The sequence below is a fragment of the Quercus robur genome, chromosome 9 (assembly GCF_932294415.1).
Source record: "Quercus robur chromosome 9, dhQueRobu3.1, whole genome shotgun sequence".
Taxonomy (NCBI): Eukaryota; Viridiplantae; Streptophyta; class Magnoliopsida; order Fagales; family Fagaceae; genus Quercus; species Quercus robur.
The window spans coordinates 9,256,424-9,273,566 of NC_065542.1; the positions used below are offsets into that span (position 1 = coordinate 9,256,424).

The 17,143-nt window shown below is 37.0% G+C and overlaps 1 protein-coding gene across 6 annotated transcripts in view; it reads right to left on the reverse strand.

Annotated features, from left to right (window-relative positions):
- LOC126700320 (kinesin-like protein KIN-14C) overlaps positions 1-17,143 on the reverse strand; it is a 95,790-nt gene that overhangs the window by 20,400 nt on the left and 58,247 nt on the right. The gene's annotated exons all lie outside the window — the stretch shown is intronic.

The window sequence follows — 17,143 nt, forward strand, 5'->3', positions numbered from 1 at the left end:
GAGTCAAGTCAGCTTACGCGAGTAGACAAGGAGTGATGTTGGTTCTATATAGGCATCAAAAGCAAACAGCTTCCATCTTGGATGGGTTCAAGAAATGACTCGGGTTTTATAACTGATGTAACATGAATAATTTTGTTAATTCGTAAATTTTGCTTTATATTTTCTATTTTCTAGGATGAATGTTATTTCTATATGGAATGCATGTCCCTATTAAGAATTAAACATAAGTATAATTTGATATCTGAAGAACCACAAAAGCTGAGTCAATTGTAAATCAGTTGCTAATTTGATATCCAATTTTTTGTTTGTCATCCACCTAAACAAGATTATTGTTTAGCCTAATTGCATATAAATCTAACGGTTCAAAGTTGAATTGATCAGTTTCAAACTGAACCAAATTCCTTATTTTCCAAACGTTAAACATCTAAATAGGTTTAAAGCTGGTGAGATCTCATTCTTCATTGGTGTGGGGGGTTGAGGTTTGATAATTGAGTTTTAATTGGAGTAGTGAAATTATGTGGTACAATTTGTAATAGTTATGCTAAGTCACACAGTGCACTACGATTTACAATCAAACTTCTATTATTAAGAAAAAAGAATGATAGATTATTAAAATAACTTTTAAAAAATTTTAATAGTAAAATTATAATTGGATTTTTTTTTTTTTTTTGAAACCTTGGCAACAGTCAATTGTGTTACTTATTCTAATGTAGTTATAATACGTCCATGGAGGGGTCTGAATTTTGATTTTTCTAATAAAGGAAAGCTAGTAATATTACTGGATTATGAGTTTGGATTTTGATTCTTCTCATAAGGGAAAGCTACCAATAGGGAAATGCTAACGAGTGCCCTTAGGGCATTGGTAAATAATACATTTTAGGAAAGTTTTGACATTATTTTTATGGAAAATAAAAAGAGCTGTCAAAACATTAATTGTTTTTTTTCTTTTCGCATAAAAACTTTTTTTAACTGAATTGTTAACCAATGCCCTAAGGGCACTCGTTAGCATGACCCTTAGTTATATTACACTTGTTTTTTTTGAGAAGATTTTATTACACAATATTTTTTAAGGAAAACATAAAGACTATTAACAATTTTACTTTAAAAAATTAATAAAAAAAACTTACAAAGTTTTTTTTTTTTTTTTTTTTTTTTTGAGGGGGACAAAGTTATAATCTAATGCATTAAACTATTTAATTATTTTATTTGTTTCATGTTTGAAAATTAATAAGAACAAATTGATAATTAAGAATTAATAGATTCTCCCTAAAAAATGATAATTAACATAAGGATAAATTATGTATTTAGTCCGTAATCTTGTGTATCAGTTTGATCCTTGACATTTTGAATGTGTCAAAATGGCGCTTAAACCATTTAGTACAGTATCAAAATGGTCAACATAGTTAAGTAATAGATAAAAAATGTTGATACAACAACTAACCATCTATAATTTGTTGTGAAAATATTGTAGACATAGCAGCTCTTAAAATGAGTTTCATAACTTTTATTATAACTCAGCACGTGGCGAGTTGTAAGTGATAAAGAGATGGGCATAGATGGACCCACCACCGCATATCGTGGTAAAAATTGAACATTTTTCAAAAAAATACCTATTGAGTTGACTTAGGATCATAAGAGCACATTAGCATTTGGGGTGTAAAACCCCCCAGGTGGCTATTTTACATCCTTTTTGCCTCAAAACATGCCACATCCGGGGTTGTATATCTAAAAAATATACAATCTAGCTACAGGTAGTTGCTTAATTTACAACCTACTATTCACTTGAATGTAAACTTAAAAGACATTATTTAATTCACTCAGCTCTCTGTCTTCTGGTTGCTAATAAAGCATTATTTTATAATATTTGATGGTGTAGTTATATTATTTCATTGTGTTGACTTATATTAATTTATTGTGTTGTATGGAAAAATAAAAGCTAGGATGTTAGGTGTATTGTAAAGTGGGATGGTATAATAGATAAAGTAACTTTTTAGGTTGTAAAATATCAACTTTTATACAACCCCTAGTGCGGATTTTTTTTCAAGATAACACTGACTTTCAAACAATTTTGTTAGTTAGCACGTTTTCAAAACTATTTAGGAAACTTATATCTCAAGTGCAATAAACTCGCTTGGACCGTCATGGAACTCAAGCCTATTGGACTCGAGTTCTGTCGTATAAAAATTAGGACTCAATTTTATTTAAATTTCAGAATTCAACTTCAGTTGTTACCTTTAACAAACTCCAGCAAAATCGGAACAAGTTCGATCCAATCTAAGCAACTCCAGCAAAACCCAGGTTCGAACCAAGCAACTTCAGCAAAACCTAGGTCCGATCCGATCTGAGCATAACCCCAGGTGGGTCTCTGGGTTTGCTTGGGTTTGTTGATTTCGTTATTTCTCACTGGTTGTTGTGTTTGATTGTTGGAGAAGAAGAGTTTTTGGAAATGGGTTGTTGTGTTTGATTGTCGGAGAAGAAGAGTTTTTGGAAATGGGTTTGTTATAGCAACTCATTTGTCGTTATTTTTGGGTTCTCCGGGTTCGATGTTATTTTTTGAGGATTTTTTTTTCAAAATAACACTAAAACTCAAACAATTTCGTTAGTTAGCACGTTTTCAAAACTATTTAGCAATCCAACAACTTGAGAGTAAGAGACTCGATTTTGGAGTCATAAATCAAGTATAATTAACTTGATTTTCCCATCGTGGTAGTAGTTGAGGTGGACATTTCGTCCACATAGGCACAGAACTCAAGTTCTTTGGACTCGAGTTTGCTGAGTGGATTCTATTTAACGGTCTGTGTTGGATAAACTGTTTTAAAAAGTTCATTTTCTAAAAATAGCGTTTTTAAAACGCGCGTCTTGAAAACACTATTTATCAAATCACACTTAACTGATTGGTAAAACCATGAAAAAGTGTGGTTTCTATAAACTGAACATTTGGATAAAATTGGTGTAAAATGTATGTGGTAGGTGTAATTTACCAAAATGGACAACTATGTTGTTAAGGCTCCTTTCTCATCTTGTAACTTGTAAGACATATAATAACAGAATAAATTTTTTATAGGTTAATGACTTGTTATAAAATAAGAAAAAGTTTTCTTAAAAATTAAAAAATTTATTAAAAAAGAAAAAGAAAAGAAAAGGACACCCACTTTAATGTTTTATATTTAATTGTATTTTTTTTTTTGGGCAAAAGAATCAATCCCTTAGACTCCTACCACAATTTTTGCCTACTTGCTTGTCTTCCTTTTCTCATCCCTACAGCACCGCCACCCATTAATCTTCTTTAGCTCCAATTTTCACCCTTGCCCATAAGATTCTAGTCAAGTAAAACAATGAGGACAACTAATCCTTGCAATGAAAACGAAGCAACAAGCTAAGAGAGACAAGGGATCAAAAAGTGAACAACTGGAGGCAAAAAGGAGATAGACATAGGCAACTGGGCAAAAGCACTGAGGAGATTGATAGTGTGAAGGCAATAAATTTTTCTTTAGTATTTTGGTCATTATGCAATGTTGTGAGGATATTTTAAGAATTTCACACTTTAAAAGAACATTGATGGTAAACCCATAATCGCGCTCATTGTGTTTTGAAAACTCTGGTTGTTGGCAATTCTGAAAACATTGATTTCTTTATAAACGCAATGCCAACTTCTAGCAATTTCATACATAAACGCACGTTTTGATTATGATTATCAACAAAACGCTTATCCAAACGGCTCTAAAAGAGAATAGTAAATAACAAACTCATTGAGGGACATTTTCGTAAACTACTAAAGAACTCCACACCGATCGTAGCCGTCCATCTCTAATTAGTTTAAATGGAAAAGTTCCTGGTGGACACCCTCCACGTGTAATGTGGGTCCCAGTTCCCCTAGTTCTCCGTCTCTCTCACTCACTCTCTCTGTCACTAGTCGCTTTCTCCCTCCTCAAATGCAGTTCTTAATGGCTCCACGTCTATCACAAGTATGGCTCTCTCTCTCTCTCCATAGTATTTGATTGATTTAGGGTTTTGATTGTGATTTGGTTTGTATCTGTGGGATAGGGTTTCATGTTGGATTTGATTTTTACTATTTTATTATTATTGTTATTATTATTATTATTTTGTTTGTGGGATAGGGTTTCATTTGTGATTTGATTTATGGTGTCAAAATTTCTCAGTGTAGTTGTATTTGAGACAGTTGTCCTTGACTACATAAAATTATGATTAATCAAACATATATATGTTCTACACGACACTTTTAGGTCATGTTTGTTTTTTCTGGTATATGAAAAAAGTAATTTTATTATCATCAATGAAGATACATCTATAAGCATAGTTACATTTGATTTTGAGAAGTCTTGAGGATTATCACAAAGAAACTTAGGCTGGGTTTGGGAAGTGCGTTTTGCGTTTCCCAGACTCAGCGTTTTTGTTTTTAATGGATCCCGTGCACTGTTCACAGACCCACAAAGTACTTTTAAAAAAAAGCAACTTTAAAACTAGGTCCCATGGATAGGGGTGAGCAAAACGTTATCGTAGCCGACCCAACCGACTGGCACCGACGACACCGTCCCGACACTAGCACCGACCGACTGAGCCAAGACCGGTGTTCGGAGGGCAAAGCCCATTTCATTGCAGGGGTAGTGCAATCACCAGATTGAGAAATCCGAAACCACTAAGCCGAACCGAACCGATACCAGGTTCTGATTTTAAAATTTCTTTTTAGTAAAACTACGTCGTATGGTATGGGTGTTATTAAAAAGAAGAAGAAACCAAAACGGTGCATTTTAGGCTAGATTTTCAGATTCTTAGGGTATAAATTCAATATTTTCTCTCAGAAATCAGAATCGTTTAACTCTCTCTCTTGCTCTTGCCTCTCGCCTGACACAGCGGCGCCTCACCTGAGCTCTCGCCGTCGCTCACCAGTCACGGCAAAACAACAATAAGCCTCTCAGGTTGGATAGGTATTTCATATTTGTATTCATGTTGGATTGGTATTTGTCTTCGTGTTGGTCCTGTTGGATATTGGATAGGTGTTTGTAGTCGTGTTTTCACTTTTCATTTGTTTTTTGTTTGGGAAAGCATGAATGTCTTCGTGTTTGATTAAGGTTGTGATTTTTATATAAAACTTTAAATTGAATACTCCAAAATTGTGTACGGTCATAATGAATGGGCCTTGTTATTATGTTGTTGTGAGCTCTTTGCCAAATGGGTGGGCTTTTCATCCATAAACTTCTTGAATCCATTAGAAGTTTATGGATGAAAAGCTCTGTCCCAACGATAAATTTCTAAAACTTTTTTTGTATTTATTTGTGATAAATCATAGAAACACATTTTTTTTTTTTTTTGAGAAACAGCATAGTGATTCGAATTAATTAGGGAATACCATCTAAATCAGCTTGGTAAGAGGACAGTACATCAGATGGAACATCTTCCATCCATATTACACAAGTTGGTAAATTAATAGCTAACTGAGCCAAGTTGTGTGCAACCGTGTTGCCCTCTCTCTTAGTGTGAGAGTAGGACAATTTGGGAAAAGCTGAGGATAAAGATAAAGAGTCCTGAATCAACAAACCATAAGGAGCCAAACCAGGATTCTTAGAGTTCAAAGCTGCCATCACCAAAGACGAATCACCCTCCAGCACCACGTTTGTTAAGTCCATCTCTTGTGCAAACTCAAGAGCTTTGTTGGCAGCCAAAGCTTCAATCTCTATCGCCTGTAGAAGTTGAGGAACTTGAGTAGCCATGGTTGCAATAACCAAGCCCTCCTTGTCTCGAACTATGACACCCAAGCCGGAGCATTTTTCTTCAGCAAACGTAGCTCCGTCGAAGTTAACTTTGTATGAACCCGGTTCAGGTGGCTTCCACCTCATTCTCCTCATTGTCCTGCTAAGAACCGGTACTATTTCCTGTGCTTTGTACTCCAAATAGCTGTCTTGAGCCCACTAGAAAAGCTGATTTACTGGTCGGTGACTTTGCTGGGTACAAATTAGGTTCCTTTGGTGCCAAATGGACCACACAGTAAAGGCAAACAGTACCGGTTTCTTATGGAACTCAAATACCCAGCTCAGTAGCTCACTAAAACTAGAGAAGCTTCTTTGGTTCCTAACACTCCAAATATTATCCATTCCCCACACTCCATCTAGCCCCTTGCAACTCCATACCGCATGCACAATGTCTTCATTTTCTTCCTTGCAACGCTCACACCTCTGCTCGGTAATAATTTTTCGACGCATAAAGTTGCACTTTGAGGGGGGTGAATTACGGCAAGCCCTCCAAATTAGATTTCTTACTTTATTAGGGCATTCAAGAGCCCAAATCTTCTTCCACATCTCTTTCTCATGGTCTTGATGCTTTGTTACCTGAAAGCCCACTTCTTCCTCCTTCAAGAACCGATAACCCGTTTTGCAACTATATCTCCCATCTTGCTCCAATGGCCAATATAGCGTGTCCTCTGTTTCTTTTCTAGCCAACGGAATATTTTTTATTTCTTCAGCTTCTTGTGGAGCAAAAATCCCATCCACCATTGTTGCATTCCATGTTCGAGTACCCTTGTCAATTAAGCAATCAACTGTGGCTTCTTTCATTGTTTCCACCATTGGGGAAAGTACCTTAGTTGGATGTTTTCGGGGCAGCCAATGATATTGCCAAATTTTTATTGATTTTCCATCCCCTACCCTTCAACACGCCCCATCTAGGATGACATCACGGCCTTGTAAAATACTCTTCCAAGCATAAGACCCAGAACTAGAATCCTTAGCTTTTAGGATAGAGTGGTTTGGGAAAAACTTCGCCTTAAAGACTTTATAGAAGAGAGTTTCCTTATTTTGCAAGAGCCGCCAAGCTTGTTTCGCTAAAAGAGCATCATTAAAATGAGTCAAATCATGAAAACCCATACCACCAACCAATTTGGACTTAGTCAATTCACCCCATCAGATCCAATGAATTTTCCTTTTATTGCCCCTTTGCCCCCACCAAAACTTCTTTATTATTGCCTCAATGTCATCACAGAGTCCCAATGGTAATTTAAAGCAGCCCATAGCATATGTAGGGATAGCTTGGATGACGGATTTGATTAGGACCTCTCTCCCGGCTTGTGAAAGCAATTTTCCCTCCTAGCCTTAAAGTTTTCGCCAAACTCTTTCTTTTATATAGTTGAAGCTAGCCTTTTTCCCCCTACCCACAAGGGAGGGAAGCCCCAAATATTTCTCATAAGACTTCACTTCTTGAACTTGGAAGAGATTCTTTATGCATGATTTTGCTTCATCCGAGGTGGACTTGCTAAAGAAGATTGCAGTCTTATCTTTGTTGATCTTTTGCCCTGACCAAGATTCATATTCACCCAACATCTTCAAGACATTATTGCAGTCATCAGTGATTGACTTACAGAAAAGTAAGCTATCATCTGCAAAAAACAAGTGAGTTAGTTTAGGGCCTCGTTTGCACAAGGAAAAACCCTTAATATCCCCATTCCTCGCCGAGTGCTTAATGAGAGCATGAAGGCCTTCTGTGCATAAAAGGAAAAGGAAAGGAGATAGGGGATCTCCTTGTCTAATTCCTCTTTTAGGATGGATCATTCCAATGGGCTCCCCATTCACCATTATAGAGTATGACACCGTTTTCACACAACTCACCATAAGAGCAACCCATCTTGCACAAAATCCCATTATTTCCATGAGCTTCTCCAAATACACCCATTCCACCCGATCGTAGGCTTTACTCATGTCTAATTTGATAGCCATAAAACCATGTTTTCCTAAGTTATGTTGTTTCATATGATGAAGGGTCTCAAATGCAACCATAATATTATCAGAAATCAGTCTTTCCTTCGCAAAGGCAGATTGATGTTCCGTAATTAAGGAGGGTAAAAATTTCTTCAACTTATTAGCTGTAGACACTCCATTTTACAACTTGCATTTAACCAACCGATAGATCTTCAAATTTGTGATACAAAACAAATTTTGATATTCTAACGATCATAATGGTATGTCATGGGTTTTGATCGGACCACCTGATCAAAAGTTATCATACAAACAATTTTCAATGATCATGGCTCGCCTATACGATGGTCCTGATCACATTCTATTCTAAACACTTAATTTTGATTGGTTCTCACAAGAATTAATTTGAAATTAATTAAGTGTGATTTTTTATTGGATTTCATTTTATTTCATTTTTTTAAAAGAAATAATAAAAAAATGTTTTTCTTTATGGCATCTTATCTTTTTTTCTTTCTTTCTTTCTTTTTTTTTTTTTTTTTTTTTTTTTTTTTTTTTTTTAAATTCTGGAGATATGATCCATGAAAAATTCAAAAAAAACAGAAAAATGCTCAAAAAACGTCATTATCTTCAGCAGTAACTTGAATCGCATTTTTGGTCAGAAAAACGTTGAAATTTGGATTTCTCTATTTCTATAAAAGTTGTAGAGAATTAAATTTCCTTTCAAAAAACATCAATCCCGAATCGATTGGAATTTTGAGCAGCGAGTTATGGCCAAAATACGAAACAGGTGCAGAAGATAACACAAATTCAGCATTATCTTCAATTTTCTCTCAAAATTTCAAATGAGTTCAACATCAAATCTGTTCAAGCCTATCTAATAGACTTATCATTTCCCTCTGCTTCAGAAGAAATATTTTTGAAAAATAAATTGGGTAAAGAAACAGATACAGCCTATGAAAAAATTCAAAAATGCTCAAAAGACGTTACTATTTTCAGCAGCAATTTGAAACACATTTTTGGCATGGATAACGTCGAAATTTGGCTTTCTCTATTTCTGAAAAAGTTGTAGATAATTGAATTTCCTTTAAAAAAAACCCATTTTGAATCAATTGGAATTTTGAGCGGAAAATTAGAGCCAAAATACGAAGCAGGTGCAGCATCATTTCAAAATTTGAATGGAGATCAACACTAAATCCGTCCCCAGCTCATTTAAACAGGTTATCTCCTTCCTTAGCTTCAGAAGAAAGCTAATAACTTAGCTTTAAAGCTAAGCCATCCCTCCCCCTATAAAGAGAGAAGACCTCTTCCATCTTCTGGACCCCAAATTCCCTCTAAAGAGCCAGTGAGAAAGCAGAAAAGAAAAGCTATTGAGCAACCATTGTTCTTACTTTGGTTGTAGTTTAGTACTTCCTTGCTTTCTCCCTAGCCCTTTAAGTGATCACTTTCCCCTTTTAATTTATGCTGGTAAGTAGTTAATTGTGTTTTTTTAATTCTTTATACATGCTAGAATAAATGCTTACAAATCATTATTCACTTCTTTTATGCTATGCTTGGATGAACATGCCTATATGTCTTATTAATTTTCTCTTACATGCTTAGATGAACATTTCTAGGTGATACACAATTTTCTCTTGAATGCTTAGATGAACACTTCTAGGCTAATACACAATTTTCTTTTGAATGCTTAGATGAGCACTTCTAGGCTAAAACACAACTTTCTCTTTAATACTTAGATGAACATGTCTAGGTAGTTGTTTTACTTTTTTTAAATGCTTGAACAAACATGTCAAAGTATTTTGATTTTGTCTAGATAAAACAAGTCTAGGGTTTTTCCTTTACTTCTCTTCATAATTGCTTGGATGATCAAATATGCTTAAAGGTTTTATTTTTATTTGTTTCTCTTTGCAATTATGTTGATGACAAATAACATGACAATTTTGTTTTTCCTTCACATGCTTAGATGAACATGTCTAGGCTAGGAATTCTTTATTTATATTGATCTCTTGGATGAACATGCCATTACCTTCATTTTTTTAAAATTGTTATCTAGCAAGTTTTATTTTTTATTTTTTTGTTTCTCTTTATATCAAATTCCTCTAATACATATTTATATGACATAGTCTTTGTATTTGTTTGACATGACATGACATTGGCCACCTTAACCTAGGAGACCGGTTTTACCGGGCTAGATGGGTGCTTAATCCCTTCCCATCTCGTAAATTAGCCTCCGAACCAAGATCAAAGGTTCTAGACAATGCTCTTGTGTTTACAATTTTACTTTTTTTTAGAATGTAACTAGGAAATAAAGTAATGTAATTTACTTTTTTTAGATTGTATCTAGGACAAAAAGCATTGTAAATTTTTGTTACAAAATTTGATGTAAATTGTCATATACATTAATACAACAGAAGCATTTTTCATTAAAGGTTTTCTTGTTTTTCCTTTTAAATTAAATAAGTGGCGACTCCATGTAAAACCCTCGATCTAGAGGGGGGAGCACATTTTTTACATTAGCTAAAACCTTAGAGTAGATCTTATATAGGACATTACAAAGACTAATAGGTCGAAAATCAGACACCAATACAGGATTATCTATTTTCGGAATAAGAGTAATGAGTGTATGGTTGATGGGTTCGGGTAGAATACCTGAATTCAACCATGAGAGTATGGCTGAAGTAACATCATGCTGCATCGTCGCCCAAAAGTGTTGGTAGAACAAGGGTGGCATGCCATCTGGACCCGACGCTTTTAGAGGTGCCATCTGATTCAAGGCTTCCTTTACTTTCGATTCGGTAAATTCCTTCACCAAATCAACATTCATCTCATTGGTCACCATGCGTGGTATTTTCTCAAGAGAATTAACTTCTAAATTCGGGTTGGCGGAGGAGAATAGTTCCTTGTAGTAATTCTCCATCACATGCCCAATATCATCTTGATCAGTCAACTAAGCTCCATTCTCATCTCTTATTCCTCGGATCAAATTCTTCCAAAGTCTCCTTGTAGCCTTACTGTGGAAGAAAGCTGTATTATTGTCACCTTTACTTAGCCACAACACCCTAGATCTTTGACACCACATCCTTGATTCCTGATCTTATAACAAATTAATTTCCATTTGTAAGCTCCTAATCCGAGTATTGTCCCCACTCACCATAGCCATACTCTCGGCCAATGCAAGTTGACCCTTTTTAATCTCTAATTCCCTCCTCACGTGCTCAAATTTGTGCTTGCTCCACCAAGTTAATTCTTTTTCACATTTAGCCACTTTTTCCATAATGGCTAGACTTGGATTTAGTTCCCTTGTACTATTCCACACTTCCTCTACCGTTTCACCACAAGATGGATCCGATAACCACATTTCTTCAAATCTGAAACACCTCTTCCTCCTAAGTTCAGGCAATCCCGACAAATTAATCAATAGAGGAGAATGATCCGATGACATACAACTAAGGTGATGTACCCTAGTTCTTGGAAATTTTTGAAACCAAGAGTTTGTAGCCATGCACCGATCCAACTTTATTCTTATGGAATGCCCATCAACATAATGTTTTGCCCACGTGAACCTCGGACCCACATATCCCAAATCCATGAAACTACATTCATTGATCACATCTCGGAATAATTGCATTTGATTATGATCTCTAGGTGCTCCACCCCATTTTTCCTCTTGACGAACGATTTCATTAAAATCTCCACCACAAATCCAAGGAATATTCATCCTAGAATTTAAGCTTCTCAATTTACTCCATGCTTCACTCTTCCGATGAGTTTCGGGCTCTCCATAAAAACCAGTGAATTGCCATGCATCCTCAGTATTCCCATTGATGATCGTATCAATAAAATACCTGTGTGAATCCACAACCTCAATGTTAATAGAATTTTTCCAAAATAATACTAGACCACCACCTCTATTCAATCTTGGAACCACCCACTTCTGATCAAAATTAATCTTGCTCAAAGTTCGATCTAGCTTTGCTTCATCTGTCCATGTTTCGGCTATAAACACGACAGAGGGATCTTTTGCCTGTATCAATCTAACAAGCTCATTCTCTGTATGTGGGTTCCCAAGTCCACGACAGTTCCAGAATAGTAGACTCATTGCTTCTGGCAGGGCTGGTAACCAGCCTCCGCCAATATCTTATTTTTTGTTGCACCTCCCTGAGAAACCCTTCTTTTTTTTGGTAACTCAGTTTGGTTAATTGTATTTTCTGCACTTCTTTTTTCTCCCAATATTTCGGCCATCCCCACATCTGATGCCACACCTATTCTAGTGAACCTTTTTCCAAGTCCTTTAAGCATGCACGTGATTGACAAGGGAACTTTGTATCTCAGCTAGTGGCATGCGTGTTGATGGAGACAAGTGGGCTGCATGGACTGCTGGGCATAGCACGTTTGCTGCATGGGCTGTGGGACACAACATCTTTGGCTCATTAATGCAAGGTTGACTCTCAATATTTTCCTTTCCCATGTAAACTCCAAGACCAGGTGGCACTATGGGAGCTTTATCATATTTCTTTATTTCCTTATCAATCTCCCTAATTTCCTCCTCAAAAGCTTCACCTAACACTTTTTTCTTTGATGTTTCAGCTTGGTGTAACATCCCATCCTCCTTACTTCCTTCATCAGTTGGCAGCTTTGGCTTTTGCAGAATTACATCCTGAAGGACCGGTTCCATATTGCTTTCTATGTGGGTTTCTAAGCTTTCCATTTCAGTCCTAAATATCTCTGGTACTTGATTCACGGAGCGCACCACCACCACCGGTGCCTTCTTCACTGCACTGGGTTTTTCCGATGTCGTTCCAGCTTTCTTCCCGGTAAAAAATCCAGGAACTTTAACCATATAGCGTCGTGACGGCATAAACGGAGCAGCCTTAAGCCATGGACTGAATTCTTGGGACTCCAGTGTGAGGCTACCTTCACTTTCAGCCCAAAGTTCACAATCACGATCATCGTGCGTTAGGCATCCGCACCAGAAACATAGACTTGGAAGCCTTTCATATTTGAAAGGCACCCACATTTCTTTTCCACTGTCAAGCGAGATAACTCGCCCCCTGCATAGTGGTTGGGAGATATCAATGGTAACTTGGACTCTCAAGAAGTTGTCTCCCTCTGTTTCAGCTTCATCAGTTCCGACATTCATCGTCCCAATTGCTTCACACAGCTGTTCGGCTATCTTCCTTGTCCGAAATCTAATTGGGAGGTCATGTACTTGCACCCAAAATGTTATTTTATTGAACTCCATATCTTTCAAGTCCATTTCCTTCCCAAATCGTTGCAAAACCATTAGACGCTTGTCAAAGCTCTAAGGTTCAGTTGCCATGACTTTCTCCATCTCATTCTTATCATCAAATGTAAACAGTACCACGTGACTGCTTTCCTTTTGAATTTTGAAGCCATTTCTTGATCTCCAAATGGGTGTGAAAGTTCTTGCAATAGAGTCTATGTTAAGAGCTCGCTTAGTCAAGAACTTAGCTACTATAATAAACTCATTCTTCGCCTGGTCCTCCTTGATGCGAAAATTTGAACCTTCACATTCCGAGAGGGTTAGACTGTTCCAAGTTTTTGTAAGCTCCTCCATCCCATACTAATATCTGTTTCCCTAAGAACCCCGAATAAAAAAACCAACAAAGCCTCAAGGTAAACCTGTTACCTTGAGGGATAGAGACACCTTTAAGAGGAGGGACAACTATTCTACACTCTAGGAGGAGATGGGAACCCACCCTTCACTAGCAGAGAGAAACTCAACAAAAAAACACTCCCATTATGATTGTATAGAAACACAAACATGATTGAATTACTTTGAAACTTCCTTTCAACTTCCACTATATAATACACACATGCCCACTCATACCCACACTAGAAACTGTAAAACTTCACCCTGCCCCCATGAAACTTAAACTAAAGTTTGTTGCCACCTAAAATAAATTCAGTGTTATCTTTTCTTTTGGTGGGCAAGGGATGAAGGGGCATACATTGAGTTTAAAAATAAGTACTCACTCTGTCAAAGAGAATTGTAGAAATGATTTGCAGCAACTTCTATTCATAAAAAGTGCTCATTATATTCAGATGTCAATATCATAACATGACCCTTGACGTCGAATTTTGTTGACTGTTCTCTATTAGAAATTTGAAGGTCCATTAGGGTTCATATCATACATATAAAATAATTTTCCTGAGTAATTCTTCTCATTTCCAAAATCTACCCTTTTACTTCCTTGGTGATAAATCCACATTTTTCATTCCAAGCTCCTGGTTCTGTTGGGAATAGAAATATTTTTAACTAAACAAGTTATGTCTCTTTTTATAATTGTTAACATTCAATTTCTTAAACAATTGTGAGATGAAGGGACATCAACCACTCTGTTCAAGAAGATCCATTTCCCTAATAAACAAGCATAGGGGTGTGCAAAAAACTGACGAACTGAAAAAACCGCTTCAAACCGACCGAATCGTTGCAAAAATTTCTTTTCAGTTTCAGTTTTATTATATAAAAAACCAAAAATTTTGGTTCGGTTTTTGGTAGTAGATTTGAATGCACCGAACTGAACTGAAATATATTATTATATTAAATATATAATATAAAGTTTGTAAACGTGGGCTTGGCCTTGCCAAAATTACTTAAGCCCACTGCCCATTAGATAAGTTAGATTAACTAACTAAAATTAAACTAATTAAGTTAAACAGAAACTAATTGAAAATAAAGAAAATAAAAACCCTACTAGGGGTGTAATCGGTTCGGTTTGGTCGTTTTTTTTTAGTTTTTGCCAACTGAAACCGACTTGAAATAATTGGAAATCAATCAGTTTCGGTGGTATTTCGGTTAAGCACATGGGGCTATTGATTTTTCCAAAACTCTAAGTCAACATCACAGTCACAAAAAGAAAATAACAACTCAACAGAAATAACAACTCAACATCACATTGGTTTATCGATTTTTCAATAAGAAAATAACAACTTAACATCACAGTCACAGATTCACAAAAAATAGCATTGATTCAGTATTAAACAAAACCCAAAATATAGAAAAGAGAGGTGGTCACTGTGAGAATGAAAAGATCAAGCTGCGTGGGGAGGCCGGCATGTGGAGGCGGTAGCAGAGGCAGATTCGTGTGGAGTGGAGGCTATGAGGCGTGACAGTGAATACATGTGGGCTGTGGGGTATGTGGAGTAGCTGTGGATGCTAGCGTGTGGAGGCCGGTGGCAGATGTCGACTGATGGAGGCTGGTGTGTGTGAGAGGGAGTGATGGAGGTTTTGTGTGAGTCTGTGAGAGAGAGTGATGGAGGCGTGAGGGAGATGAGTTTTTATTTTCTTTATTTTCAATTAGTTTCTGTTTAACTTAATCAGTTTAATTTTAGTTAGTTAATCTAACTTATCTAATGCGCAATGGGCTTGAGTAATTTTGGCAAGGCCAAGCCCAAGTTTACAAACTTTATATTATATATTTAATATAAAATATAATATAATAATATATTTCGGTTCGGTTCGGTTCAGTCGGCTCGGTGCATTCAAATCTGCCACTGAAAATCGAACCGAAATTTTCGATTTTTTATATAATAAAACTAAAACTGAAAAGAAATTTTTGCAACAGTTTGGTCGGTTTGAAGCGGTTTTTTTGGTTCATTGGTTTTTTGCACACCCCTATGCTTGTTTACTAGGGAAATGGATCTTCTTGTACAGAGTGGTTGATGTCCCTTCATCTCATAGTTGTTTAAGAAATTGAATGTTAACAATTATAAAAAGTAGGGGTGTGTCGGTTCGGTTTCGATCGGTTTTCTAAGTGTTGGTCAACCGAAACCGACCTAAGTAATTGGAAATCAATTGGTTTCGATCGGTTTTTTCGGTTTCCTTATCATTTATTTTTGTAAGGTTGAATTTATTCAACCATCTAATTGGCTGTATTCCGTGCCAAATTTGCTTGTAATTCAGCATTTAGTAACCCTGTACTTAGGTGGGTTTGTTGTAAGGGTAGTGAGTGAGATAGAGTGAAGATTGCTCAAGAGTGTGCAAGAAAATAGAGACTCGCGGCTGGGACTCGCGGGTGACTCGCGGCTGCAAGCCGCCAGAAGCAGCACACGTGCCAAGCATGCTGGAAGATGAACAGTCATGCTAGCTGGAGCACTACGGGACAAAACAGGACAACTGGCCATACGGTTAACTCGCGACTGGATCTCGCGACTTAGTCAAGCCGCGAGGTCAAGCCGCGAGCCACCCCTGTTTTGTAAAACCTGACGTTTCACATTCCTCTCCCACTCCAGTATAAATACCCCTTTTACCCACGATTGAAAGGGGGCTTCCAGAGAGAATTTTGAGAGAGAAACCCTAAAGAAAAACAAGATTGTTTCACCCACAATCTATACCTTAGAGTCTCTTCAAATTCCTCTACTCTCTTCCTCTCCATTGTCAAATCCTTGAGAGGCATTATACCAAACCTGGTTCTCACCATCATCATCACTGTGAGACAGTTGTTTGGATTTCTGGGAAGCAGTTAGGAAGGAACCAATCTTCATTGGTTGATGCTACGGTCTAGTAGCGGAATCCGGGAAGCTAGAAAAGAAAAAGGTTCGGCGCAACCTCGTTGGAGCAAGAAGCTTGGAGGGCTTAGGTGCACTGGGTAGATTAGGCTTGGAGGGTCTATTGCTGTCCTTGTATCCCAACTGTATTTTCTAGTGGATTGTTTACCGCTTGGAGGGCGGCGGAGAGGTTTTTCGCCGAGGACTTCGGTTTCCTCTTCGATAACACATCGCGTGTTGTCTTTGTGTTTGCATCTTCCTTCCTCTCTATCTTTGCCTTTTTATTATCTACTGTGGTTTTATTTTGTTATGGCTTAGATAGTCTTTAACCAATTTCGTATTATAGCATGTGTTAAGTTTCCGCACACTAGTTGTTTGACATATTGCTTGTATTGGTTAAGTTGTAATTTGGGGGTCTAAACGTTCAAAGGTGTTTTGTACACGTTTTTGAACTTTCAATTTTCTAAGAAAGCAAACAAAGAAAAAAAAAAAACCCAGAATATAAAAAAGAGAGAGAGGAAATTGAAAAAATAAACAAACCCAAACCAAGCACATGGGTTTTTTCAAAACCCTAACTTTATTTGCACATAAAATTTGAAAAAATAGCATTGATTCAGTATTAAACAAACCCAAAATATAAAAAAGAGAGAGGAAATTATGGAGAAATTAAAGAGAGAGAGAGGGGGTCACCGTGACTCCGTGAGAATGAAAAGATCAAGTCGGCGTGTGGAGGTGGCGATAGAGGCTGATTCGTGTGGAGACGGCGGCAGAGGTAGATCAAGGCAGCGGCAAAGGCAGATTCATGTGGAGGCCAGCGTGTGAAGGCGGCGGCAGAGGCAGATTCGTGAGGAGCGGCAGAGCTAAGAGGGACTAGAGTGGAGGTTGAGAGCGAGAGTGAGAACTGAGAACATGTGGGCTATAGGGTTTTGAAC